Below are 14642 nucleotides of genomic sequence, written 5' to 3'. Positions count from 1 at the left end.
ACGTGTCAAGATAATATAAAACAGGTCCTCCTCATCTTAGTCTTGAATGGCCGACCCCTTATCCTGTGACTTTGCCCCCTAGTTCTAGACTCTCTAGCCAGGGGAAACAATCTCTCAGCATCTACCCTGTCAAGCCCCCTAATAATCTTATATGTTTCAATGAGATCACCTCTCTTCTTCTAAACTCCAGAGAGAATAGGCCCATTCTACTCAACTTCTCCTCATAGGACAACCCTCTCATCTCAGGAATTAATCTATTGAACATTCGTTGTTCCGCATCCAAGGCAAGTATATCCTTCCTTAGACAAGGAGACCAAATCTGTACACAGTACTCCAGGTGAGGTCGCACTAAAGCCCTGTACAACTGTAGTAAGACTTCCTTACTCTTGTACTCCAACCCCCTTCCAATAAAGGCCAACACACCATTTGCTTTCTTAATTGCCTGCTGTACCTGCATACTAACCTTTTGTGTTTCTTGTATGAGGACACCCAAGTCTCTCTGAACACCAACATTTAATAGTTTCTAACCATTTAAAAAGATTCTGTTTTTCTATTCTTCCAACCAAAGTGAATAACCTCACATTTCCCCACATTATACTCCATCTGCCACCTTCTCGCCCACTCACTTAATCTGTCTATGTCCCTTTGCAGACTCTTTGCATCCTTCCTCACAGCTTACTTTCCCACCTAGCATTGTATCGTCAGCAAACTTGGATGCATTACACTTGGTCCCTTCATCTAAGTCATTAATATAGATTGTAAATAGCTGAGGCCCAAGCACCGATCCTTGCGGCACCCCACTAGTTACAGCCTGCCAACCTGAGAATGACCCATTTATCTCTACTCTCTGTTTTCCGTCCTTTAACCAATCCTCTATCCATGCTAATATATAACACCCAACCCCATGAGCCCTTACCTTGTGTAACAACCTTTTATGCGGCACCTTATTAAATGCCTTTTGAAAATCCAAATGTACGACATCCACTGGTTCCCCTTTATCTACCCTGCTAGTTACATCTTCAAAAAAACCAATAAATTTGTCAAACATGATTTCCCTTTCAACCATGTTGACTCTGCCTAAGCATATTGTGATTTTCTAAGTGCCCCGTTACTACTTCCTTAATAATGGATTCCAGCATGTTCCTGACGACTGATGTCAGGCTAACTGGCCTATAGTTCCCTGTTTTCTCTCTCCCTCCCTTCTTGAATAGTGGGGTAACATTTGCTACCTTCCAGTCCACTGGGACTGTTCCAGAAGCTAGAGAATTTTGGAAAATCATAACCAATGCATCTGCTATTTCTGCAGCCACCTTTTATAGAACGCTAGGATGTAGGCCATCAGGTCCAGGGGATTTGTCGGATTTTAGTCCCATTAGTTTGTTCAGTACTTTTTCTCTAACGATATTAATTGTTTTAAGTTCCTCTCTCTTATTTACCCCTTGGTTCCCCACTATTTTTGGTAGGCTTTTTGTGTCTTCTGCTGTGAAGACAGATACAAAATATTTGTTTAACACATTTTTATGGAAACAATGCACAGTTCTTCTCTTTCCAAGCAACTTTTAAAAAACAAAATTGTCAAAACTATTCACGGTGATGGTACCCTTTTAACATATGGATTTTCTGAAAGGGGGGTGAAAAAGTACCCTAAAAATGCAATAGCCCACCGAGAATGCAACACACCACTACTTTCTGCAAATAATGTTGCAAATCAAAGTAAATGGCTTGTTGGCTGAGTATAGCTGACTTGATTGAATCAAAAATATCTAAATTTCTATCTTTTAAACACTGCAAATCTTTGGCTTAGTGAAGGAAATTCCTGCCTCTGAGTCAGATGGTGCATGGGTCGAACTCTGCTCCAGACAGTTCTAGTGATTAGAGGCTGGAGCTTCGCTTCTGAATTCTGGGTTGACATCCAGTGGGATACTCACATCCGATAGGTGCGGGTGTGGGTGTAGGTTCCCCTCTCCCCTCCTTCATCATATGAGTTCTGGGAGCCCATAAAACTCTTCCCGCCATATGGGATTAACCACCCTGTTGGCTGGTATAAAGATGATTATGGTCATGTACAGCCAAGGAGTGTTCACGTTGTGGTCTGTCGGAGTGTTAATCAGCCTACGAATTCTTCCACTACTTCACACTATTCTTTAAGATACATATTTGGTAACAGGGTGTATACAAGCTTTATTCAATGGGCATTATCAAATATATTTTCCGTTATCTGAACATTACTTTTCTTCCCATCATCTTCTCCTACACCATCATCCTTTTCAGCAGAATTGGCAAGCATTCTGCTCCCAGGCCTCTTCCTGATGCTGGGACTGATTCTGGAGCTATGAGAAGATTCTGGATGTGACTTTCTCCCTTTCTTTCCATTTTCCAATTGATACGTTCAATCAAGGCCTTATCTGCCTGTTCATGTGGATGTAAAAGATCATGGGCATGATTTTAACTTGGAAAAACGGGTGGGGAGGGGCAGTAAAAATGTTAAAAATCTAAAACCAGCCTCCAATCCGCCCATTTCCGGTTTTAATGGAAGCGGGATGAGGGGGGGCAACCAACTCACTCTTAGGAGGCGTGTTGGTCATTAAAAGCTTTCAAGGAGGCTGTGGTCCTCCATCTTAACAGATGTTTTGTTTTTAACTCCTGGGGGCCAGGATTCCCAGGACTTCTACTTCACACCACGTGAGAGGAGGTGAGAAGGCCCAAAACAACAGGTAAGTGCCTTTATAGCACAGCTTATGGACCAGGAGGAGCAGTGGTGCTTCCCTCAGGCCCAACAAGCTTACCTGCAGTGACCCCTCCCCACGATCTCCAACCCCTCCTCACGATCCCCAACCCCCTCCCTCACAATCTCCGACCCCCCCCCCATGATCTGTGGCCCCCCTACGATCTCCGACCCCCCCCACAATCTCCGACCCCCCCACGTTCTCCGACCTCCCCTGTGATCTCCGATCTCCGTGATGACCCCCGACCCCATCCCTCTGATGACTGAGCCACCCGACGCCCCCTGATGACTGAGCCCCCGAAGACCCTCAATGTCTGAGCACCCCGATGACCGAGTCCCCCGATGACTGAGACCTCTGATGACTGAGCCCCCCCGATGACTGAGCCCACCAATGACCCCAATGACTGAGCCCCCCAATGACCTCTGACAACTGTGCCCCCTGATGACTGAGCCCCCTGATTACCCCCCACCCATCTAAGCCTTACCTGCTCGCATCCTCTGCCTTCATCTTCTCCTGTCCGACTGAGAGCCAGCCTGTCGATCAGGCTGGCCTGTCGGGTGGGAGATCAGCAAAAAAAAAGACGTCCTTACGTCAAAATTGTAAGGTCGTCCAGAAAACCAGTACTTCCGGGTTTCCCGTCAGGAATTCCCCCCTCCTCGCCCCCTTCCTGGCTCCCTGATAAAATCATGCCGCATGTGTCATCCTTTGAAAGAAGAGTAGAGAGTTCTCCCAGTGTCCTGGCGAACATTCATCCTTCAACCAACAACAAGTTAACTGGCCATTCATCTCATTGCTGTTTATCGGACAGCGGTGTACAAACTGACTGCCCAGTTTGCCTACAAAACAACAGTGACGACACTTCCAAAAATAATTAATTGGCTGTGAAACACTTTGGGGTGTCCTGAGGCCATGAAAAGCATATATCACCATAGTATCATAGTAGGTACAACACAGGAGAAGGCCATTCGGCTCATCGTGCCTGTGCCGGCTCTTTGAAAGAGCTATCCAATTAGTCCCATTCCCCTGCTCTTTCCCCAATGACCTGTAAATTTTTCCCCTTCAAGTATTTATCCAATTCTCTTTTGACAGTTACTATTGAATCTGCTTCCACCACCCTTTCAGACAGTGCATTCCAGATCATTACAACTCGCTGCGAAAAAAAATGTTACCTCATGTCGCCTCTGGCTCTTTTGTCGGTCACCTTAAATCTGTGTCCTCTGGTTACCTACCTTTCTGCCACTGGAAACAATTTCTCCTTATTTACTCTATCAAAACCATTCATGATCTTGAACACCTCTATCAAATCTCTCCTTAACCTTCTCTGTTCTAAGGAGAACAACCCCAATTTCTCCAGTCTCTCCACATAACTGAAGTCCCTCATCCTTGGTACCATTCTCGTAAATCTCTTCTGCAACCTCTCTAAGGCCTTGACATCCTTCCTAAAGTGTGGTGCCCAGAATTGAACACAATACTCCAGCTGAGGCCTAACCAGTGTTTTATAAAGGTTTAGCATAACATAAATTTAATTTCTTTTGTTACTTTTCAGAATGCTTGACCTTTATTGTGCACCTTCCCCCACAGTGATACAGCTGAGATCGCAAATCACCACGTGCAGAAGTGCAGAAGTATAGACGTGAACTTATTTTCCATCTCCCGTGCATTATCAATGTCACTTCAACACCCTGTGCTAGTGTGCCATGCCAATAAATATGGACATAGTGTACTTGAAAAGTACCTTAGATCTTACAGGACACAACATCGCTAGACTTCATTGGTGACTGTGGTGTTGTCATAGAATCATAGAAAGGTTACAGCACGGAAGGAGGCCATATGGTCCATCGAATCCGTACCGGCTCTATGCAAGAGCAATCCAGCTCGTCCCACTCCACCTCCCTTTCCCCGTATCCCTGCAAATTTTTTCCTTTCAAGTACTTATCCAGTTCTCTTTTGAAAGCTACGATTGAATCTGCCTCCACCAACCCCTCTGGCAGTGCATTCCAGATCCCAACCACTCGCTGTGTAAAAAAAATTTTCCTCATGTCACCTTTGATTCTTTTGCCAATCACCTTAAATCCAAGTCCTCTGGTTCTTGACCCTTCCACCAATAGAAACCGTTTCTCTCCATCTACTCTGTCTAGACCCTTCATGATTTTAAATACCTCTATCAAATCTCCTCTCAATCTTCTCTGTTCCAAGGAGAACAAACCCAGCTTCTCCAGTCTATCCATGTAACTAAAGTCCCTCATCCCTGGAATCATTCTAGTAAATCTTTTCTGCACCCTCTTTAAGGCCTTCACATCTTTCCTGAAGTGCGGTGCCCAGGAATAGACACAATACTCCAGATGTGGTCGAACCAGTGTTTTATAAAGGTTCATCATGACTAACTTGCTTTTGTACCCTTTGCCTCTATTTATAAAGCCCAGGATTCCCTCTGCTTTCTTAACTGTTTTCTCAACCTGCCCTACCACCTTCAACAATTTGTGCACATATACCCCCAGATCTCTCTGTTCCTGTACCCCTTTTTAGAATTGTGCCCTCTAATTCATTGTGCCTCTCCTCGTTCTTCCTACCAAAATGCATCACTTCGCATTTTTCTGCGTTAAATTTCATCTGCCACGTGTTTGCCCATTTCACCAGCCTCTCTATATCCTCTTGAAGTCCAACACTATCCTCACTGTTCACTACACTTCCAAGTTTTGTGTCAACTGCAAATTTGGAAATTGTACCCTGTACACCCAAGTCCAAATCATTAATATATATCAAGAAAAGCAGTGGTCCTAGTACTGACCCCTGGGGAACACCACTGTACACCTCCCTCCAGTCTGAAAAACAACCGTTCACCACTGCCCTCTGCTTCCTGTTACTTAGCCAATTTTGTATCCATGTTGCTACTGCTCCCTTTATTCTATGGGCTTCAATTTTGATGACAAGCCTATTATGCGGCACTTTATCAAACGCCTTTTGAAAGTCCATATACACCACATCAACCGTATTGCCCTCATCTACCCTCTCTGTTCCCTCATCAAAAAACGGTATCAAGTTAGTTAAACATGATTCGCCTTTCCGTGCTGGCTTTCCGTGATTAATCTACACTTGACCAAGTGACTGCTAATTCTGTCCCGGATTATTGTTTCTGAAAGTTTCCCCACAACTGAGGTTAAACTGACTAGCCTGTAGTTACTGGGTTTATCCTTACACCTTTTTTTGAACAAGGGTATAACAATTGCAATTCTCCAATCCTCTGGCACCACCCCTGTATTTAAGGATGTTTGGAAGATTATGGCCAGTACCTCTGCAATTTCCATCTTTACTTCCCTCAGCAACCTAGGATGCATCCCATCCGGACTGGGTGACTTATCTACTTTAAGTACAGCTAGCCTTTCTAGTACCTCCTCTTTATCAATTTTTAGCCCATCCAGTATCTCAACTACATCTTCCTTTACTGAGACTCTAGCAGCATCTTCTTCCTTGGTAAAGACAGATGCAAAGTACTCATTTAGTAGCTCGGCCATGCCCTCAGCCTCCATGAGTAGATCTCCTTTTTAGTCCGTAATTGGCCCCCACCCTTCCTCTTACTACCTGTTGTCTGTTTACATGCCTATAGAAGACCTTTGAATTCCCTTTTATGTTGGCCTCCAGTCTATTCTAATATTCTCTCTTTGTCCCTCTTGTTTCCTTTTTCACTTCCCCTCTGAATTTTCTATATTTAGCCTGGTTCTCACTTGTGTTATCAACCTGGCATCTGTCATACGCCCCTTTTTTCTGCTTCATCTTACACTCTAATTCTTTTGTCATCCAGGGAGTTCTGGCTTTAGTTGCCCTACCTTTCTCCCTCATGGGAATGTACCTGAACCATCTCCTCCTTAAAGGCCGCACATTGTTCAATTATACTTTTGCCTTCCAATCTTTGATTCCAATTTACCCGGACCGGATCGATTCTCATCCCACTGAATTTGGCCCTCCTCCAATTGAGTATTTTTACTTTAGAGTGGTCCATGTCCTTTTCCATAGCTATTCTAAACCTTATGATACTATGATCACTGTCCCCTAAATGCTCCCCAATGAAACTTCCTCCACTTAGCCCATCTCATTCCCCAGAACCAAGTCCAGCAATTCCTCCTTCCTCGTTGGGCCAAAAACGTACTGGTCAAGAAAGTTCTCCTGAATACACTTCAACAATTGCTCCCCCTCTTTGCCCCTTATATTATTACTATCCCAGTCCATATTAGGTAGTTGAAGTTCCCCGTTATCACAACTCTATGGCCTTTGCACCTCTTTGTAATTTCCCTGCAAATTTGCTCCTCAACCTCCTTCCCACTAGTTGGTGGCCTGTAGAATACACCCAGTAGTGTAATGGCACCTCTATTGGGATGGTTGAGAAGTCAAGCCATGTAACTTGTGAGATATGATCTACATAGCGCTTTAAATTTAGATAGCAATCTAATGCCCATACATGAATAGAAGAAAGTCTTACTAAAATTATATCTCAAAGGTATTAACTGATGGATTGAACAATGCATTCCACCATATAAAAGCAGAATATACAATGGATCAGTGTGAAAGACCTATTTATATTCACTGGTGCGGATCACCTACACAAATCCCTTGTGACTGTGTCACTCATGAGTTCAGAGGCAACCCTCCCCAGGCAATATAAGTAGGTATTTCAACAGGCCCACTCCATCACTTCTATAAATTCTCAGGATGTCAGTGACTGTTTCCGTATCTGACAAAGTGACAATCATCTGCATTAGAAATGACATTAAAAATGTTCTCCAACTACAGTTACCAAGTGGCCAGAATGTTTGAATTCCACTGAATAAATTAGAATGTTGAAAATCATTGATACTTTAGGGGGTTTCTTTCTTTCATGACAAATCTTTCTACAACACCTCCATGCCAGTAGTATTCATAACTTTATGGGGCTGTCATGTTTGTGGAATGAAACACATAATGCAGAAGGCATGTTTTATTGTGCATATATAGGGAAACCTCATTAGTACAAATGCATGGAGAGCAGCAAGGTTGTTCTTATTAGGGTTCTATTTTTAAAAAAATGTTTTATTTTCTCTCCTTGAGCTATGCACCACTTTGCTGTTGATAGGTTGGGCAGACAACCTGTTCCCAAAACCCTGGCGATATTACTCCATAACTGGCTGCTTGGAGGTGAGTGGATGGTTGTCTGGACTAGTTCGTAATGCAATATTATTTCCTCTTTGTGGAGGAAGCTCATCACCACCGTTACACTTCTTTGCCGACACCTGCCACATCAACACCACTCACACCTTGCCATTGTTTTCTGCCTCACCTCCATTCTGTGGTTTCCCTCGGCTCAATGGATCTTCTTCATGGTCTCTTTGAAACGTGGGGTAGAGGGCAAGGAAATGACAGAGATGAAAACCCACATACCAAAGCCACTGGGTCAGCTGCAGGGGTCTCTTTCCTGTTGAAGGCAAAAGGCTTCATGAATCGATTGTGAGAATAAATGCTTTAGCACACTGAGAAGCCATAGGCATAACGGACGCTTACTGCATGCATACTGGGCACTGTTATAACCCTCATCCCCCACAAGCTGTCCTGCTTATAACACATGTCTCATATGAAATAACTGAAATGAGTTTCATTTAGTTCTAAGACCTTTTAATAACAGTTTGTGGTGTAAAGAACCCTTTCTGCCAAAAATAAAACGGTGAAACAGAAAATCAGAAAGGATTTAAAAAGCCTGCGAATGAACACATAAATGTACACAGTAAATATTTTACTCTGATTATTGGAGCTTGGCCTTGTTTGAATTCCTAACTAGCAATTGTTCTGAGATCAGATATCTGAAAATGCTAAAGTTGGTGACTTACAGTTTGGCAGAGTAAAGATTGGATCCTGGTGCATGTTGAGAACAAAATACACACACAGACATAATATAACTTGATGGGAAAGCATCAGCAGGACAGCAGGAAATTATGATTGAAAATAATTAGTGATTTTATCTGTTTTGTTCCCAATTGATTAAGGTGAGTAGAGATGGATGGCTTGGATTTTTATAATTTGTAATGTTACCTGATAAGATTTTATCGTTGTCTTCCTATTATAGCAATGATGATGAGACTAAAATGAGACTTTTAAAACTGGTGCAGTAAGGTAACCACTGACTCATAGTTTTATTTGGGCTTGAACAAACTGTTTAGAAGAGCAGTAATCTATGTTCATCTTTGAGTAACTACATGAAAATCTGGGCTTCTCAGGGAATTGTCTTTGAAAGTCCAACTAATCTAGGCTATTTCTGAAGCCAAGTCTGGATATCTAATCCTGATCATGCTCATCGCATTGAGCTCCCTTGGGCACTGGAGAAAACTGGCCTGTACTCACCTCAGCAATAGTGGGGGCTGAATGAAGATACCTTATCCTCCCCCAGATGAATCAGCCTGCAATATCACCTTGGACAACACATGTATATTCCAGTGCTGGGTTACAATGGATTGCTTGGATAAATGCTGGATAAATCAGGAAAGTGAGCACCTGGTAATTGGGGAGGGATTGGGCAGCTTCTCAATAGACTACCAAGGGAAATAGATGCCTATCAAACTACCTAGGTTTGGGCCACTAACCAATGTCTGCCAGGAAAATAGCTCTAACTACTAACGGCATCCATTTCCACTCTTGCCATGAGAGAAAATATATATAGAGATAATTCAAAGGCGCACAGATGTGCAAGAGTCCCTCTTTAACCCTTAGACCACCAGTGGTTTCAAGAAATTTCAAACTCTCCCCCTCCCAATTTTTTCACTCAGTTTTCTCCCCCACTCTCCCCTTGAAGTGGTGATTTATTCCCAAGTATGACTTTTTCCTCCAGTATTTTCCTCAAGTCACCACTCTTCATGCTTAGGCCCCATCAGTGAGTATTAGCCGATTATGAAGAGTGCAGTGCTATCCTCAGCCAATGTCCATACGAGCTCACTTTTCAGCACGGATCACTGGATCGTGATCAGGAGTAGGAACCTTGGTTGATTTTTCCACTCTTTAACCTGGGGACACCAAGGCCGATCGTGGTGTTCTAATTTATCGCCCCCCCTTCCCGGCAGAATTGGCACAGTATAGCTTTACGGTTCATCTTACACAGGCAGGTAAGTTTCATATTCATACTTAATATAACATTCTTCAAAATGCTGGCACAAAATGTTTCTGTGAACCTTACCCAAAATATTTCTTTAGAACTGTTGAATATTGGAAAGAGAACAAAAGGATGAAAGAAGCAGGAGAAATATAAAAGGAAAATTCAAATTAAAAGGAAAAGAAAAAAAGATACATACAGATAATTGCAATTAAATTTAAACAAAAATAGTAAGTATGGAAAAAGAACAAGTGAAGAATTAGGTCATTGAAAAAAAAGTTTTCAATCTTTGTGTGAATTCTCTACCCTCATGTCGACATTCTGTTCTGTTTTGACCCCTTTATTTATGTAGTTGACTCGATAAGTTTCTGAAATGAACTGAATAATTTTAAACTCGAGGAGGAGAGAGTGGTTTTCACCTGCACTGTGACATAAATCCCATGGCATCAATTGTAAATGCGTGGAAAAAGTTCAAACGTCACGCTTGTGAAGGCTAACACAATGTAAATGGTTTTGCATGTTCAAAAAAATGTAGCTTACCCCATGCCTCTTAGATGCAGGTTTCTGATTTCTAAAATTGGTGTGAGAGATGTTCAGGTGCCATGCTTTTGGGATCTCTGATATCTAGTGTCCATGTGAGAAGTGTACATGTTTCTGATGGGAAGATCTCTGATGTCTAGTGTCCATGTGAGAGGTGTACATGTTTCTGATGGGAAGATCTCTGATGTCTAGTGTCCATGTGAGAAGTGTACATGTTTCTGATGGGAAGATCTCTGATGTCTAGTGTCCATGTGAGAAGTGTATATGTTTCTGATGGGAAGATCTCTGATGTCTAGTGTCCATGTGAGAAGTGTACATGTTTCTGATGGGAAGATCTCTGATGTCTAGTGTCCATGTGAGAGGTGTACATGTTTCTGATGGGAAGATCTCTGATGTCTAGTGTCCATGTGAGAAGTGTACATGTTTCTGATGGGAAGATCTCTGATGTCTAGTGTCCATGTGAGAAGTGTATATGTTTCTGATGGGAAGATCTCTGATGTCTAGTGTCCATGTGAGAAGTGTACATGTTTCTGATGGGAAGATCTCTGATGTCTAGTGTCCATGTGAGAAGTGTACATGTTTCTGATGGGAAGATCTCTGATGTCTAGTGTCCATGTGAGAACAGCACATCCTGTTTTTTGAGGGGAAGATCTCTGATTTCTAATAACTATGTGAGAACTTGTGAGGGAAAGTTCTGTGATTAATTATGTGCGTTTCTAAATCTATACAAGAGAGCTGTGTGCACCATTTTGTGAGCTCTGAGTCATTCCAGGGAGAGCCCTTACAACATCACCAAAACAGATTAACTGATCATTTACCTCATTTGCTGTTAGTGGCACATTGCTGTATTTGCCTATATAACAGCAATGACTGCACTTCAAAAATAATAAATTGGCTGTGAAGCATTTTGGGATATTCTGAGGACATGAAAGATGATACCTAAATGCTTCTTTCTTTCCTTCCTCCCATCTTTCTTTCCCCCTCCCTATGAGGACATACTTGAACTCTACTTGGCATCTCCTACAATAGTTTGGCTGAGACCATGAACTCAGCAGCTGGGTGAGGTAAAGGGAAGAGAAACTGAACCTGCACCCCCTTGTTCTTTTTGTGATACCACAAAGAATCTAGGTAATGCCTCCAAACCAACAGTATTTGTCTCTCTAAATCAGAGTGGGGGGAGAGAGCGTGCCGGGTACTACTCCACCATTATGAAAAACAAAAATTATTTTTTTTAAGTTTTTCAAGAAGAAAAACTGTTTCACTACCATGAGAAAGTTTGCTTTTGTCTACAGTTTCATGGTGTAAACAGTATGGCAGACAGGTGTTATCATTGACTGGATGGATGGCTTGACTGTTATAATACACTTCATCATTTGTCTGCTGTGCAGTCAGTCACTGGTTGTGAACACATGGTCACACACCTGGTTGACATTTTACTCTGACCTTCAAAGAGTTAGGTTACAATCAATGTCTTTCTGAATGTTGTTACTGTATGTTACAGTAGACTGAACTTGTATTGATTTAAAATTATTATTTGTCTTCGTAAAGCACTGTCTGAAGAAACCGATTAAATGTCTAACAGGAGAATAACTCCATATAGCAGTAGGTAAAATGTAAACATTTATATTATAAATATTGGATGTTTGTGCTCACTGTCCACTGCTTCACTATGTGACTGGTCACAGCCAAGCTGCTGTAGAGAGGGGCAGAGGGGGTATCTGGAAGCTCTTCATGAGAAGAAGGGAGGAAAAACTAAAAGATAAACAATCACTTGCTGCAATTGTACAGGGCTTTGGTGAGACCTCACCTGGAGTACTGTGTACAGTTTTGGTCTCCTTATCTAAGGAAGGATATATTTGCCTTAGAGGCGGTGCAACGAAGGTTCACTAGATTAAATCCTGGGATGAGAGGGTTGTCCTATGAGGAGAGATTGAGTAGAATGGGCCTATACTCCCTGGAATTGAGAAGAATGAGAGGTGACCTCATTGAAACATACAAGATTCTGAGGGGGCTTGGCAGGGTAGATGCTGAGAGGTTGTTTCCCCTGGCTGGAGAGTCTAGAACAAGGCGGCATAGTCTCAGGATAAGGGTCGGCCATTTAAGACTGAGATGAGGAGGAATTTCTTCACTCAGAGGATTATGAATCTTTGGAATTCTCTACCCCAGAGGGCTATAGATGCTGAATCGTTTAATATGTTCAAGACTGAGATAGATAGATTTTTGGACTCTCGGGGGAATCAAGGGATATGGGGATCCAGCGGGAAAGTGGAGTTGAGGTCGAAGATCAGCCATGATCTTATTGAATGGCGGAGCAGGCTCGAGGGGCTGAATGGCCTACTCCTGCTCCTATTTCTTATGTTCTCCTTATGTTCGCTCTGCTCCTCATGTACACCTCCTGGTGCCTGACTACAGAGTAGCACAGGGAGAAGCATGGGAGGTCGTCACTTGCCTTCTTGGCTGCAGTTGATGCACGACCTGGGTAAAGAAAATAACCTTAATAAAAAGAGGAAGGTATATACCTTCACAAATATAAACACCTCCTGGGAATCAGCGGCAGATTATTTCTCAAATAAATAACCTGACTTTAATTGAAATAAAAATCGGGAGAGATGTAAAAAGGGCTGCCAATTACCTTCAATGTTTTACATTATCACGCAAAGTCAAAATCTATCCCATTGTATGTTTCTTGGACGCCTGATTGATTAAGAAAGTACTTGCATTTATGTAGCGCCTTTCATGGACTCAGAACTTCCCAAAGTGCTTCACAGCCAATGAGCTATTTTTGTAGGTTTGGTTAAGGAGTTCACCAGATGTCAGGAAGACACTCTAGGATCCACAAACAAAATGTGTCCCCTTATTCTGGGTTTCATGGATCCTGGACTGAAAAAGTCAAACAGGTGAATAAAATCTCCCATGTCACTAGGGATGCTGAAAATCTAAGCAGTGGTTACATTGGTGGGAGCGTACAGATTGAATTTTGAAAAAAATAAAATAAAATAGCACAAGCCACATAACGCGTTAGCGATATTCCTGCAAATGAGCTGTTTCAGACACAACCAGGAATCCTTTCCTTCTAGTAATTTGATGCTTTCCTATCTGCATTCTGTTTGTATGATGTGTTATTTGCCCCATTGGTCATTATTCCTGTAGGTTTAATGGCGTGTGCTAGCAGTCTATTCAAGCGTGTAGGGCATTACTGCTGGGCCTGATGCTGACCTCGCTTGGTGTCCACATGTGCGAACCTCCAGCAGGGGCAATGGATAGTGATCAGTATTGGGAATCCGGCCTAATTGTCTCTTTTTTCTAATCAAGGTACACTGACTTCAATTGTAACATCTCCTTCTAAGGTCAGACCAGGCAACCTGGAAAAAAATAATTTTTGAAAGCAACCTCAGCATTGTGATTTCAGGAGGTCCTAAAGGGACAAGTATACCGAGATGTTCTTGAATGAATAGATCATGGCATTGGGTGAAGAGGAAGCTGATGGAAAGGGCGTGACATTATAGAACATTAGGGGCGCTAAATTGGGCCGTGTGGAGCCCATTGTTTCAGCGCTACGTGGCCGCTCGAACATCCAAGGTGGCGTCTTGGCTGCGCATGCACATTCCCAGCGTGACATGCGCCGGATGCCAACTTGGTTTTGGAGTTAGCGCATGCGCAAATACCGAATGCCGGAAGCATGTAAACTAAGGAGAAAATGGATACAATCAGTGTGCATCGCTAATTTAAAGTGATAGACACCATTTTGGCAATTAATGCTCAACTCAACGCACAGTCTTAACCATGACCATCTGAACATGTCTTAGAGTGCCTGGATGACCCCCACCAGCGCTATTTAAAGGGATCATGCAGGATTTACGGGTTAGTGGCTGGATTATTGCTTCTGGCTGCTGATACATTTGTACCTATTTTTGGAGGTCTCCTATACTTGAATACTAGGACTAGGGGACATAGCCTAACATTTAGAGCCAGGACACGCAGAAGCGAAGTTAGGAAACGCTTCTACACACAAAGAGTGGGAGAAGTTTGGAACGCTCGTCTGCAAACAGCAGTTGATGCCAACTCAACTGTGAATTCTAAATCTGAGATTGATAGATTTCTGTGAACCAAGGGTATTATGGGATATGGGGCTAAGACGGGTATATGGAGTTAGGTCACAGGTCCACCATGATCTCATTGAATGGCGGAACAGGCTCGAGGGGCTAAATGCCACTGCCACTTGCTGCCTCTTGTTATGTGTCACCTTCTTCTGCAAGAAAGCAGGACGAGTG

The sequence above is a fragment of the Heptranchias perlo genome, chromosome 14 (assembly GCF_035084215.1).
Source record: "Heptranchias perlo isolate sHepPer1 chromosome 14, sHepPer1.hap1, whole genome shotgun sequence".
NCBI classification, from domain to species: Eukaryota; Metazoa; Chordata; class Chondrichthyes; order Hexanchiformes; family Hexanchidae; genus Heptranchias; species Heptranchias perlo.
The sequence above is the reverse complement of the archived record's forward strand: the minus strand, read 5'-3'. Positions refer to the sequence as shown.